The sequence below is a fragment of the Lissotriton helveticus genome, chromosome 3_1 (assembly GCF_964261635.1).
Source record: "Lissotriton helveticus chromosome 3_1, aLisHel1.1, whole genome shotgun sequence".
In the NCBI taxonomy this organism is placed as follows: Eukaryota; Metazoa; Chordata; class Amphibia; order Caudata; family Salamandridae; genus Lissotriton; species Lissotriton helveticus.
In genome coordinates this window covers 1,110,235,015-1,110,250,201 of record NC_136061.1, presented here as the reverse complement: position 1 = coordinate 1,110,250,201, position 15,187 = coordinate 1,110,235,015, and the positions used below count along the sequence as shown (strand labels likewise).

Genomic DNA, 15,187 nt, shown 5'->3' with positions numbered 1-15,187 from the left:
AAAGAATTGCCACCATTATATCAGTACAATCATTACACATGATTGGACACCATTGTGAAAAGAATGATCTGAGTATATCATAAATCACCAATCATGTATATCTTGAAATTTAGCTCATGGCTCAGTGATCCTTACTACATGTGAGACTCGTACCACCATTTAATAACCATAAATATATGTTCTAATGCTTACTAAGAAATCTCTAGTGTCATCATAGATTTGCACCATGATTTACAATTCTTGTCTTCCTGCCATATTTGCACCATCACTCATTTACGGTTAATAGGTACTCGATTTTGCAGTCACTCAGTAATCATTAGTGCATGTTCACAGATTTACAATAACTCATTACTCACAAGTGGATGCTTGAATTTTCACATCACACAGTAATACTTAGGAGATTATGACTGCAGTCCCAGATTTGCAACATAATCATGTTTCTTTAAACCAGTAGACTCTTGCTTTTACCCTCAAGAATCACAGCAAGTAGGTGAAGGTTGTACTACACACTGCATACAGATTGCATTCCTCTGACCCATTTGAGAGTCAGAGCTGGAAGGTCACATTGGTCATCTTAAGAAACCTTTCTCTTCACCACACTGTGCTCCTTGCAGCTAAAACGCCAACTGAGACCCCCAAGTGAGAAATCATATCATGTTTGTGATACAAATAAACTACTGATTTGTTCTGTAACTGGAAATCTATTCCTTCTCACATTGTATATGATTTGAAAAAAAGGGATGAAAGTGGAGTAGAGGGTGCAAATCCCTAGTCTGGCTAGTCCATAAAGTACTCTTTAGCAATGAGTAATGTTAGCGATTTTCAAGTGAGGATACAATTCAGCTTTACTGCCCAGCTCTATTACTTTCTCCTGCTTCCCCTTCCAGCTCATGTGCGGCCAGGGGTACCGACGGACAGAGCGGTGCCTCACTTCCTGAGCGGATGCCAGGTGAGGTGGGGAGTGCACCCGTGTAAAGACAGGATTGTGTCCAATACTCCTGTGACAGTTGGTCGAAAATTTTGAATCACAGGTGAATGTAGGTTGTATCGAACCAACCACTTTATTGAGACTCTACCTGATTTTGCACAATTTCACTATTGCAGTAGCGATGTTACTTCTAGGTCCTGATGAAAGCCTTGATCGGATCAGGATCTTTAGGCTAAAACATGTAGACCTGCCATCTTTTTGGACCATTGCAGTTATTTGTTCAAAACTGCACACGCACTGTTGTATTCTTGTCACCTGAACAGTACCTAATAAAATAGTTGTGTGTCCTGGTAGCAAACTTTAAATCACATTTAAGTTACATATTTTCCACATGCACTGCAATCATCACCTTTATAAACTATTCATGCTCCACTTCTTAGGGATCTTGGTAGATTCCAACCTTACATTACCTCGAAAACATCCGTGAGCTCCCTTCCTCTGTTGAGAAGGTTGTAGCCCTTGGTTGCACTAAGAGGAGATCCCAGATGTTGAAGCATGCCACTTCGGTGGGTGATGGGATTCCATCCTCTTTAGAGAACTTCTTTAATCAATTCGGACTATTCTGTTTCTGTTGGCACTCAGTCTTGTAAGAGCCATGGTTTTTCTTGTGTTATTTATGGTTTAGAGTGGGGATTTAATTCCGTTTGGTCTCTAAACATTTTTCCCTAGGACCCCATGTTTAAATAATTTTGTGGTATATAGTCTATAAAGTACTCTTTAGCAATGAGTAATGTTAGCGACTTTACAAGTGAGGATACAATTCAGCTTTACTGCCCAGCTCTATTGATTTCTCCTGCTCCAGGCCCTGTCCTTGATCCAGTATTACCTGGATCATAGGGAAGTGGCACTGCCCATTGTGAGCACCAAAAACTGCAAGGTGAGTCTGTTTTTTAGTCTGACTGAACAGCCTCCTTGGCTGTTGAAAAAGTGTGTGCCACCTTCCTACTAGTTGAGGTCTAGAAAGTGGGAGAGCACGCCATACTTAGTTAGCAAGTATAGCGAATGCAGATGCTGCTCATATCCCTGTGTTGAAATTGGGTGACTTTTCATCGTGTGAGAATACGAATGTTGTTAAATTTAGTGTTACTGCAGCCTATGTCCCTCACCCCACAAACATCCTACAAGGCTGTCCCCAAAGTCAATTAATCACACAGGGTGACAGTGGCATTTCAAGTTGCTGAGACATTGACTTGGGCCTTTAATATGAACATTTTAGCAGGTGGGTTGCACGGACCAATGAAATGTTCTCCAAATCTGCCAATGCATAATCCATCAGTCTCCTCTAAACAGTGGATGAGAAGTAAGGAGCCAAGATTTCACTCAAAATTCCAACGGAAACATGTCACCTCATAAGAAGGAGCCCCTCATTATTACTACATACCCAAGGAGAGCATAGAGCTCTGCTGTAAAGCATACTAAGACTTTAATGGTTGTCACATCTGCCTAAGCCTACTGCAGGACCTTCTCTTTGTCAAAGGCTCCAGATGCTTCGCAGAGGCTGAACTGCTGCTAGTCCCAAACTCCCACTCACTGGTGTCGCAGCGAATTTATCTACTAGACCAGCAAGGGGGGGAAAGGGGAAGTGGAGTGAGAAAGAAGAGACACTCTGTTGCTGGCACCCCGGTCAGATTCTGGAATCTTCTACTGCTTCTCCTGACATCTTTAGTGGGGTGTCTAATGCACACAAAGAGGGGTGGGGGTTTGAGAACACTACACTCAGAGTCATTTAACATTCAATACTCTACATAGCCTTTATCCTACCAGCTCACTGCAGAGTCTTCGCCTCTCTTCTAGATTAAGTAAGTGTAGGGTTTGAAGATTCTATCTAAAAGAGAAATAACTACATTAGTAACTTTTTCCCATGCAGCAGAAGGATTCTAGGAATGCTCCACTCAGAACTAGCCTACCTGTTGAATCTCCAGAATGGACTTTCTATTGTCTGTACCTTTATTGTCTCTTATTTCCGCTGAACTTATGTACAAGCTGTGCAAATCTTCGAACATCCGTAGCGCGCAAAAAGGAAACAAGGAAGGAGAGAAAGGAAGGGAAGGATAAGGATAAGCGCACGAAGGGAGGTTCTGAACAGCAATAGTACCTTTACGTCAAACAGACTGAAGTCCAAGTATACGAGATTACTGGCTTGTCTCCAATGTCTCTGAACAGCTAGCACTGATGAAAGTCTCAGAACTGGCTCATGCGAACTGCTTACTGCTTCGAAGGTCCACCAATCGCCTTCCTGACGATGAAGGGAAAATTTATAAAGGAGTTCCGTTTTTCACCCAACGGACTAAGAACTCACTCTGACGTTTCACACTGGAACTGCTAGATAAAGAGGCTTCTTTTATCTCCTGACTGAAACTACTCTGAAATACTAATTCCGTTTCCTCCCGCTATGAAGACAAACGCGGAGGAACGGACACAGACTTCTCCTCAGGGAACGTTCAAAATTGAAGTGCGCAGCTCACCCGGCTCGCGCGCCCCACATCAACTAAACCGCCTAGCCAAGCAACTACTTACAGCTACCTGGCGCCTTTGGCGGCCATCTTAGGAAGGACGTTAAAGTTACAGATACTGCCATACGTTGACAGTTCTAGGTTTGATCAGGAATCGAGAGTGCCTAACCCTTCTAGAACTATAAACTGCAGCCACGACATGCCTCCTGACAGTACCCCCTCTCAACGACCGATTCATCGGTCCTGGCTCGGATGGTTTCTGTGCATGACATTTTTTAATCAGGGAGGGGGCATGAATATTATCTGCTGGCTCCCAGGATCTGTCTGCAGGACCATACCCCTTCCAGTCAATCAGATAGTGTAATTTCCCTCTTCGGAATTTAGAGTCCAAAATATCTTTCACCACATGTTCCGGATGACCAGCAACAAGTATAGGATCAGGTGGCTTAGACAATCGCAACTTAGGAGCAACTGGTTTTAGAAGAGAGACATGGAACACCGTGTGAATTCCTAGCGTAGCCGGTAATTTTAATCGGACATTGACTGGGCCCAATACCTCCTCAATTACATAAGGACCTACAAATCTTGGTTGAAACTTCCTGTTACCTTTCAAATGTAAATTTTTTGAAGATAACCAAACCTGATCTCCTGCTTTGTATGGGGGAGCTAAATTCCTGTGTTTATCTGCACCTTTCTTGTAAGACTGTTTAGCTCTGATCAGATTAGTCTCAGCAGATTTGTGTAAAGAATCCATGTCTTTCAGCAAGGTTCCAACTGCAGGAACCTCAGAATCAGCATTTATCAAAAATGGATTAGGATGACGACCAAAATTCAAATAAAACGGAGAGTACCCAGTCGAAGCACTCTTCGCATTATTGTTAGCGAATTCAGCCATCCACAGCAGGTCCGCCCAATCACCTCCCGCTTCAACCAGAAACAAGCGCAAATATTGCTCCAGTTCCTGATTTATGCGCTCTGTCTGCCCATCTGCTTCGGGATGATAGCTAGTGGTCAGTCTTCTCTCCACTCCCAATCCCTGTAAAAAGGCCTTCCAAAAATCGGACACAAATTGAGGACCCCTATCAGAGACTACCACTTGTGGAATTCCATGAATCTTGACGATATGTTCACCAAACACTCTAGCTAACTCCGGGGCAGAAGGGGACCCCTTCAAAGGAATGAAGTGACTCATCTTAGAAAAAGTATCCACCACCACCAAGATAGTATCATAACCCTTGCTCTTAGGAAGTTCCACAATAAAGTCCATTGAAATAGTATGCCAGGGATGAGTGGGGGTGGGCAAAGGCTGCAACAACCCGGAAGGTGCCTGTCTGCTAGGTTTACTTCGAGCACATAACTCACAGGATAAGACATAACTTTTGACATGAGAGGATAACCCAGGCCACCAGAAGTACCACTGCACCAAATCCAAAGTCTTCGCTATTCCTTTGTGACCAGCCAACCGATGGTCGTGACATTTCCGAAGGGCCTTCACTTGTAAAGCTGTAGTCGGCAGATACAAGGCGTCTTTGTGATACGGCAACTGCTGGTGTACTCTTCGATCACTATCCTGAGCTGCCCAATCCTGCATTTCTTCGACGGACAAGCTTTTCCCTACTTCCTCTTGAAAATTGTCTATGGCAATGGTACAAATTATTTTGGAGGCAGGAATAATAGGCTGAGCTTCCACAAGATGTTTACTTTCTTGCGTGTCTATGCGTGACAAGGCATCCGCTTTTCCGTTCTTGGGACCTGGACGGTAGGTGATCACGAAGTTGACTACCTGGTGACTATATATTTGCCTCCGTTTTTGAGTAATAAGTATTGTACATAGAATTTGTATAAAATGTATATAGATTCTCTCTGTTGTATTATGAAATGATGAAGGTACAAATACTTTGAAATGCAGGAAACTGATGGGAGTATTTGTTTTTTATTGTTCTTTCAGCCATGAAGAAACTCCTTGGTAAGGAGTGAAACGCGTTGGCTGAATTCGTGGTATTTCTTATTGATAATATGTATTTTAATGGACAAAAATAAATAAAGGACACTTTCTTACTCATTATACTTTGGACTTCTATTTTTGGTGCGCCCCCAAGAACATAAAAAAGGAATAATAGGCTGAGCTTCCACAAGATGTTCACTTTCTTGCGTGTCTATGCGTGACAAGGCATCCGCTTTTCCGTTCTTGGGACCTGGACGGTAGGTGATCACGAAGTTGAAGTCAGCAAAATAAAGAGACCACCGCAACTGTCGAGGCGTCAAGGTTTTGGCAGATTTGAGGAATTGCAAATTCTTATGATCAGAATACACGGTAACAATATGCTTAGCCCCTAGCAAATAGTATCTCCAGTCCTCAAAAGAATCCTTCACCGCCAATAATTCTTTCTCGGCAATCGTATAATTCAACTCTGCAGCACTTAACTTCCGTGAGCGGTAGGCCACTGGATGAAGTTGCCCAGTGCTCCGATGCCTTTGAGAAAGTACCCCTCCAATCGCCTGATCCGAAGCGTCTGCTTCCACATAAAAAGGTTCAGAAGGGTCAGCATGAAGGAGAATAGGAGCCGACGTAAATCTTTTCTATAACAGACGAAAAGCTTGCTCAGCATCAGTTGTCCATTCAAATCTCACTCCTTTCTTAAGTAGACGAGTAATGGGCACGATGAGCTGAGAGAATCCTTGAATAAAACGTCGATAGAAGTTAGCAAAACCCAGAAATCTCTGAATTTCCTTCACATCCTGAGGTGATGGCCAATCTTCCACGGCACGCACTTTCTTAGGATCCATGACCACACCTGAGGGAGACAAGATGAATCCCAAAAACTCCACTCGTGTAGTATTGAAGACACACTTTTCCAACTTTACATACAGGCGATATTGTTGTAAACGTTCCAAAACTCTTCGAACATGCTCGGGATGATCTTTGGGATCTTTGGAAAATACCAATATGTCATCCAAGTAGATGATGGCAATTTTATCAAGGAGATCTCCCATCACATCGTTGATAAAATGTTGGAACACTGCTGGAGCATTGCAAAGACCAAAGGGCATTACCCTATATTCGAATAGACCAAATTTCGTACGAAACGCTGTCTTCCACTCGTGTCCCTCCTTCATACGAACCAGATGATAAGCACCTCGTAAATCCAGTTTCGTAAAGATCTGCGCCTCCTTTACCTGGTCTAGGAGAACCGAAATCAAAGGTAAAGGGTAACGCTTCTTGATAGTTACCTGATACAAGGCGCGGTAATCAATACAAGTCCTTAATTTTCCTTCTTCCTTCTTTGGTATGAAAAACAAAGGAGAGGACACAGGAGACTGAGAAGGTCTAATAAATCCATTTGCAAGGTAGCGATCTACATACTCCTTCAAATGTTGATTTTCCGCTTCTGTTAACGCATAGATCCTACTGCAAGGAAGAACTGCTCCAGGTTCTAGTTCTATGGTACAGTCATATGGACGATGTGGTGGCAAGTGTTCCGCTTCCACCTCACTGAAGACGTCTTGAAACTCTTGATACTCCTCTGGGATATCGACAGAATTGATGACTCCAATGGACTGCCCTCCAAATGATAACAGATTGGCTAGCGAGGGAACCTCGATCCTTTTCGAATCCTGATAACAATGTTCCTGACAAAAGGAAGACTGCATCCTCACAGTCCGATTTTCCCAATCGATAGTCGGATTATGCTGGGACAACCAAGGCAAACCTAAAATGAATTGAAACTGTGGGGCATCGATAAGGTTGAACTGGAGGATTTCTCGATGCCCATCAGCTTGAATTAACTCCAGACATTCCGTGTGACTTGTAATAGGACCAGACGACAAGTTGGTACCATCCACTGCTTGTACCGGTTCACTTTTCTCTTTTCGAATTGCCAGAATGCCCATCCTTTTAGCATACTTTAGATCGCAAAAATTGCCTGTAGCACCAGAGTCCAACATAATAGCCACACTAGGAAACTCATATTCTCGGAATTTTAAAGTCATATGAAGAATAACGTGTGGTGACATTGTCTGCAAAGTATTCATGATCAAATGAACTTCAGGAGTCGTCTTAGCTTCCTCGACCACCAGAGCGACTCCGTCTACTGGTGGCTGGAGTCGTTTCCCTTCATGGGAGTCTTCGGACGCTTAGTACATTCTCTTACGAAATGACCTGGACTTCCACAATAAAGGCATAATTTCTTCTGCCGTCTTTGCTCTTTTTCTTCCTTACTCAGAGGGCCACGGACAGCTCCGATCTGCATCGGCTCTGCTTCATTACTACCTTTTCCACTGTCAATTTTCATTCTATCCAGACGAGGAAAATTCATTCTCCAATCCTTCCTCTTTTCTCCTTTCCTCTCAGAATTTCCAAAATCTAATTCCAAAACAAGATCCACTAAAGCAGATAGTTCTTTAGGTCTATTGGGTATCTGCGACAGAATGTCTTTGAGCTCATCACGCAATCCTCGGTAGAACAAAGCAGCTCGTTTCTCTTCAGGCCAATTGGTTTCAATAATAAGCTTATTAAACTGCGCTACATATGTCAGCAAATCCTTAGTTCCTTGACGCAACTCCAACAGTTCATTGTCGGTGGCCTGAGAAACCCGTCTCCTGTCAAAAATCCTCAAAAATTCCCTCTCAAACTGGACAAAATCATAAAGAAAGGGGTCGTCTCGGGATACGAAAAGGCATAGCCCAATTTGCCGCATCTCCACCCAAATAGGAAAGAACAAAAGCTACCTTTGCTTTGGCATCAGGAAATAAATTTGGGCGGCACATAAAATGTAAGGAGCATTGGGTCAAAAATAACTGAGCCTTTTGGGGATCCCCCTGAAACCTTTCTGGGGCCGCTAAAGGAATAAGAGGAGAGACTGAATGGATAACCTGAGCCACTGTTTTTGGGTCCGTACTGTGAGCGGGAACCTGTGTGGACGAAGACCCACCCGCAGGATTCCCCATGGCCAACCCATCCACCTTCTGGGCCAATACTTGAGTCTCCTGTCGGGACGCCCCTAATTCTTGTTTCAAAATCTTATTTTCCTCTCGGACTGCTCTTATCTCTTGCTGGATTCCCCCCAACATCTCTCCCAAGGCCTTCAAATCAAATCCCTCAGCCATTCTGCCCAGGCGAAGCAAACTTCTTGGGCACTTCAATCTGTCAAAGGCTCCAGATGCTTTGCAGAGGCTGAACTGCTGCTAGTCCCAAACTCCCACTCACTGGTGTCGCAGCGAATTTATCTACTAGACCAGCAAGGGGGGGAAAGGGGAAGTGGAGTGAGAAAGAAGAGACACTCTGTTGCTGGCACCCCGGTCAGATTCTGGAATCTTCTACTGCTTCTCCTGACATCTTTAGTGGGGTGTCTAATGCACACAAAGAGGGGTGGGGGTTTGAGAACACTACACTCAGAGTCATTTAACATTCAATACTCTACATAGCCTTTATCCTACCAGCTCACTGCAGAGTCTTCGCCTCTCTTCTAGATTAAGTAAGTGTAGGGTTTGAAGATTCTATCTAAAAGAGAAATAACTACATTAATAACTTTTTCCCATGCAGCAGAAGGATTCTAGGAATGCTCCACTCAGAACTAGCCTACCTGTTGAATCTCCAGAGTGGACTTTCTATTGTCTGTACCTTTATTGTCTCTTATTTCCGCTGAACTTATGTACAAGCTGTGCAAATCTTCGAACATCCGTAGCGCGCAAAAAGGAAACAAGGAAGGAGAGAAAGGAAGGGAAGGATAAGGATAAGTGCACGAAGGGAGGTTCTGAACAGCAATAGTACCTTTACGACAAACAGACTGAAGTCCAAGTATACGAGATTACTGGCTTGTCTCCAATGTCTCTGAACAGCTAGCACTGATGAAAGTCTCAGAACTGGCTCATGCGAACTGCTTACTGCTTCGAAGGTCCACCAATCGCCTTCCTGACGATGAAGGGAAAATTTATAAAGGAGTTCCGTTTTTCACCCAACGGACTAAGAACTCACTCTGACGTTTCACACTGGAACTGCTAGATAAAGAGGCTTCTTTTATTTCCTGACTGAAACTACTCTGAAATACTAATTCCGTTTCCTCCCGCTATGAAGACAAACGCGGAGGAACGGACACAGACTTCTCCTCAGGGAACGTTCAAAATTGAAGTGCGCAGCTCACCCGGCTCGCGCGCCCCACATCAACTAACCGCCTACCCAAGCAACTACTTACAGCTACCTGGCGCCTTTGGCGGCCATCTTAGGAAGGACATTAAAGTTACAGATACTGCCATACGTTGACAGTTCTAGGTTTGATCAGGAATCGAGAGTGCCTAACCCTTCTAGAACTATAAACTGCAGCCACGACATGCCTCCTGACACTCTTGAATGTGAAAGCCATCTTGAAATACCAATGTCCCCTAGTGAATGACAATAATGCAAAGTATAAGTTATATATATATATATATATATATATATATATATATATATATATATATATATATATATATATATATATATATATATATATATATATATATATATATATATATATATATATATATATATATATATTATTTTTTTTTTGTAAGGGGTGAGGGGGGTTTGGTGATTAAAAATCTTGCAACTGGATACCAGCGTGCCGGCCTTTCTTTTTCGAAAGTTTTAATGGAGACGAAAAGCGTGTAGCAATATATATATATATATATATATATACTTCACTGTTTCCGTTCACCTTCGTGATTTGGTTCCCAGGAAAAAACGGCACACCAGGTAAGTCCAGCACAAGAAAAACTTTATTGTGCACTAAACAACTATAGACGACGCGTTTCGGCGTATAGCCTTTATCAAGTATATATATCAATATATATATATTAAACAACAATGTGCCCTAGAGCATCAAGGGGGCACTCAACAGCGTTCTCTCTTCGGGCATTAAGATTGCAGAATGACTTCCTGCTCCAGCATTAATCTCCTTTGCCAACGCGTTTCAAGGCACTTCAGCCTCTTCTTCCTGGGCTGGTCGGATGACACATCAATGCCTCATTTCATTTACGGCATTATTTATTGGTCCACAGACCTCTAGTGGGCGTGTCGCTCAGTGCAAGTTTTCAAATGCATGATGGAACATTGAGCCCATATTTACAATAGTTATTAACTTTTGCAAATTCGATGTGCAATCCTTTTAAATTTCAGCAGTTGTTCACCTTAGTAGGTATTGGTGCATTCAAACTTTCATAATTAGCATCATGAACGCTGTGCCGTCTTGGTGTAATGCAGTGTAACTCCACAGCCTCTTGTATCTCGATGGTGCTCACCTTCACGGCAGGGCGATTCAATCCAGGAATGCTGACACGAGCTGATGTTTTTGAACCCGATGTGAGACAGTTGCTGAGTGAGTTCTGAAAAGCTTAAGGGCATTGTTGGAATCATTCATATATATATATATATTACCTACTGGCGGTCGCCAGTAGGTATATATAGTTAGGATTTTTTCCCTATGGGATTTTTGAAAATTCTATGTCTAATAACTTTGGCGTTTGTGGACGGAATTGGCTGAAATTTTCTGGAAAATGGAACATTTTGTTTCTGAGCAGCATCTGAAAATTTGGGGGGGGTTCGTGCAGGGGGGGCCGAGAAAAAAGGGGGGTCCCAAAACGTGTTTTTAACATTGAGTTTTCCATAGGGCGGTTGGCCTCACTTTTAGCCCGAACGGCTGAATGGATTTGCATGAAACTTGGCAAAATTGTAGGGACTGGTAGCCCGATGTGCCTTTTGTAGGTCTCAATATATGTGCTCCAGTGGATTTTGAGAAATTAACGTTTAAAAAAAGATATATATCTGTAACAGCGGACCGGGCAGCTCCCCGGTTCGCGGACCGGGGCGCGTACCAGAACTTCACGTAGCGAAGCTGATTGGCTCTCCGGCGTCTGTCAACATTCCAAACAGTCCGGAGCGGCCGCCATCTTGTCTCTCGGTAGAATTGAGAGACAAGAGGACGCCAAAACAAAAGGGGAAATAACCATAAAGGGGCATAGTAGATCCTCCCTGACCCCCTAGGTTTAATGTGGAGGCTTTAAAAGGGCCCCGCGGGGCAAAAAAAAAATTTTTTTTTTTGTTTTTTTGCGTGGGTAGCGCCCGGTACGCGAACCGGGAAGCGTTCTGGGGAGCGTACTACAATGAAAAATGAATGATAGACTTTTCAAATGCTGTATGTTAATTGATTGTTGGATTTGTTGATTATTTTTTATTTCCTTTATCTTCCCAGGGAGCGACCCGGTACGCGAACCGTTGAGCGCCTCGGTTCGCGGACCTTAAGCGTTCCGGAAGTCCACCATTTTGTGTTTCGGTCGAATTAAGATACAAGATGGAGGGCAAATAATGTTCAGAATGGGTAGAAGGGGGCACGGTAGAGTTATCTTGACCCCCTAGGTTTTCAGAGGGTGGCTGAGGAGGCTTATATGTGCGGAAAAAAAAACATTTTTTTAAAAAAATTTCGCGAGGTTAGCTCCCGGTACGCGTACCGGGTAGCGCCCCAGGGAGCGTACTTTGTTGAAAATTAGTGAAAAAAGTTAGAGTAAAATAATAATTGTGAGTGATTAGATGTAGGGTAGCTCTGAGAAGAGCTTTTGGGTTTATGGTACATTTAGGTACTTATAAGTAGGTACCAATGCACATTTTTAAATTCAGAGTGAAAATTCTGTTGCCCTCATCTGAGAAGTGAACTCCATCTCCTCTGTAGATATCTTGCATGTAGTAACTCAAGTTATTGTTGTACAGGGAGCCCATTCCATGGTCTCTCATGTAAGCTGAAACAGATTTGTTTACATGCTTCCTCGACTTCTCAATTTGTGGACAAAATTGGTTTGACCACCTCCATTTCTGTCTTTGGCATATATTTGAATATACCAAGGCAGTCTGAGGAAAAAGTGCCATTAATTGCTCAAAGGTGTCCTTTAAAAGCATTTCCAGACCTACACCAGTCAAAGTGCCCAAGTCATTACCTCCACAGTGCACAATTAACAGGTCAGGTTTTGGCAAATGCATAAAGGTTTTCACCAATGGTATCAATTGGTGACATTTTAATCCTCTGTGGCCAAACCACTTAATTTCCACATCTTGTAAATTGAGGTTAGGTAAATTCCTGCTTTCAACGTACCTTTGAGCCCAGTGAATATAACTATGACCAACAATCCAGACAGAAAACATGGTGAGAGAAGGTTCTCCTGCAGTCAGATGAAGTGTGGCAATGAAATGGCAGTTGAAAAAATGAGAGTGTAAAATGAAAAAAAAACTGTGGAGTTTCTGTGTTCATGAAGCAGTAACAGTGATTGGTGGATTTTGATTGCTGAAAACAGAAAGTTAGGGTGCACAGATGTGTTCTTTGAAAGATGAATTTTGAGTGGTCAATAAATAATCATTAAATGAAAGAATGCACTGGATATGCAGGTGCACTGAGAGTTCAGAGTTCAATTGCAACATTGTTGTGTGAACTTGCAAACACCAGAGGTCTTCCAAGAGGTGGTTGCTATGGAAAATAGGCAGAAAGGGCAGAGGGGGAAGGGTTTTCATTTGAAAAAAAGTGAGGGAAGAGTTTTGATTGGGTGACATGAGAAATATGTGTGAAGAATTACAGCATTTCTGTGCTTTTGATAGCTGCAGACTCTGGAGTGCATACCTTTTGCTCTGCTGAAGACAAATTGGTGTGTTTCTGAGACTGTTTTCAAACTCAAAGTATTTGCTAAGGTGAGAAAATATTTCTTTACTTTAGATAGAGAATAGTGTGCTTTAAGGAGAAAATTATGATTTATGTGGCGCAAATTGCTTGTAAATATGCTCTCACATGTGTATGGAAAATTTTGATTTTGAATGTTTGTGTTACATAGCCATGTTAAAAGTGACCCAACCATGCTGGAAAGGCAATCAAAAAATGCTTTCATGTGTTTTAATGACATTTTAAGTCATTTTCCCATGTGCAGTTTTTAGAAATTATGATTTGAAAATCGTTTTTGGGGAAAAGGAATTGTTTTTAAATTCATGACAATGACATAATGGTGTATGCTTCTTTATAAGGCAATTGACTGTCCCTGATGTTATTTTTCTCATTTTAGTGTAAGACCTTTCTCTGTGGCGCAAATTGCTTGTAAATATGCTTCCACATGTGCATGGAAAATTTTGATTTTGAATGTTTGTGTTACATAGCCATGTTAAAAGTGACCCGACCATGCTCGAAAGGCAATCAAAAAACGCTTTCATGTGTTTTAATGACATTTTAAGTCATTTTCCCATGTGCAGTGTTTAGAAATTATGATTTGAAAATCGTTTTTGGGGAAAAGGAATTGTTTTTAAAATCATGACAAGGACATAATGGTGTATGCTTCTTTATAAGGCAATTGACTGTCCCTGATGTTATTTTTCTCATTTTAGTGTAAGACCTTTCTCTGTGGTGCAAATTGCTTGTAAATATGCTCCCACATGTGCATGGAAAATTTAGATTTTGAATGTTTGTGTTACATAGCCATGTTAAAAGTGACCCTACCATGCAGGAAAGCCAATCAAAAAACGCTTTTATGTATCTTAAGGACAATTTAAGTAATTTTCCCATGTGTAGTGTTTTGAAGTTATGATTTGAAAATCGTTGTTGAGGTAAAGGAATGTTGTTAAAATTTATGTGCGCCATATGCCCCCAAATTTCTTTTTTAGGGGTGCAGCAGGGTGTTCTTGAGACACCCCTGCACCTTTGGAATAAATTCCTAATTTGTGATGAGCAAATTGTTAATCGCAAATTGCACCTTCATTTATATGAGCCTCCTAGCCCATGGAAATGAATGGGTAAAATAGCAATTAGCAATTTTCTCATCGCAAATTTGGAATGGTAAAGAATCGCTATTTATTCCTTAAAATTCGCTTTTTTGGAAATGCAAAATAGTTATATGATACATATGGCGGTTGATGTCTAACAAGATAAGAAGCTTATGGATTCATTTATGGTGACTGGCGCAATGAAGTAGACATCACTTATTTCATTGGTAGAGCTTTACATGTATTATCTCCTCTGTATTCTTCATCAAGCGTAACTTTAATCTGCAATCCTGAGTAGGCCTCACTTTAAACAAACCTCTGGATAGGCTACATCTTATTGTTATCCTGTATTAATCATTTAAAATGGTAGGGACAGATTTATGATAGGTGTATGCCTCTTTTGTGCCACTGTGCGTCACTTTTATGATGCAGCGGTGGTGCAAAAGATTTGCTATGAGGCGACAACATTACAAATTGATGCATTTAGGCAGATATGTCATGGTGTAAAAAAAACGTACCACATAAAACCCAAGCAGCAGTGATGCAAAAGATGCACCATGTCGCAAGACAGGCCTCACTTGGGGCCATATGTATCAAGCTAATTAGCATTTGCAAAGATCAAAATTCTACGAATTTCGGCCTTTGCGAATGTTAATTAGACAAATGGTATGTATCAAACAAGTTTGATGCAAAATAAGGAGTATCAAAATTTGCTATTTCTTATTTTGCAATTGCACTGAAGGATTTGCAAATTTTGTGACTACTTAAATGCAATGTATCAAACAAAAACTATGTAAAAAATGACATTAAGGATTTGGAAACTATTGTGGTAAATTGGTGGTAATTTGTGAATTCTTTTCAAAAAGCTTTTTTTCAAAAAAACAAAAGGTGCCATATGACGCCAACACATGCCCTTAGGGCATGTATGTGTGCCATATGCCCCCAAATTTGTTTTTCAGGGGTGCAGCAGGGTGTTCTTGAGACACC

The 15,187-nt window shown here is 41.8% G+C and overlaps 1 protein-coding gene across 3 annotated transcripts in view; it reads right to left on the bottom strand.

The window, feature by feature from the left end:
* Positions 1–15,187, bottom strand: part of ACVR1C (activin A receptor type 1C) — a 675,408-nt gene that overhangs the window by 260,030 nt on the left and 400,191 nt on the right. The gene's annotated exons all lie outside the window — the stretch shown is intronic.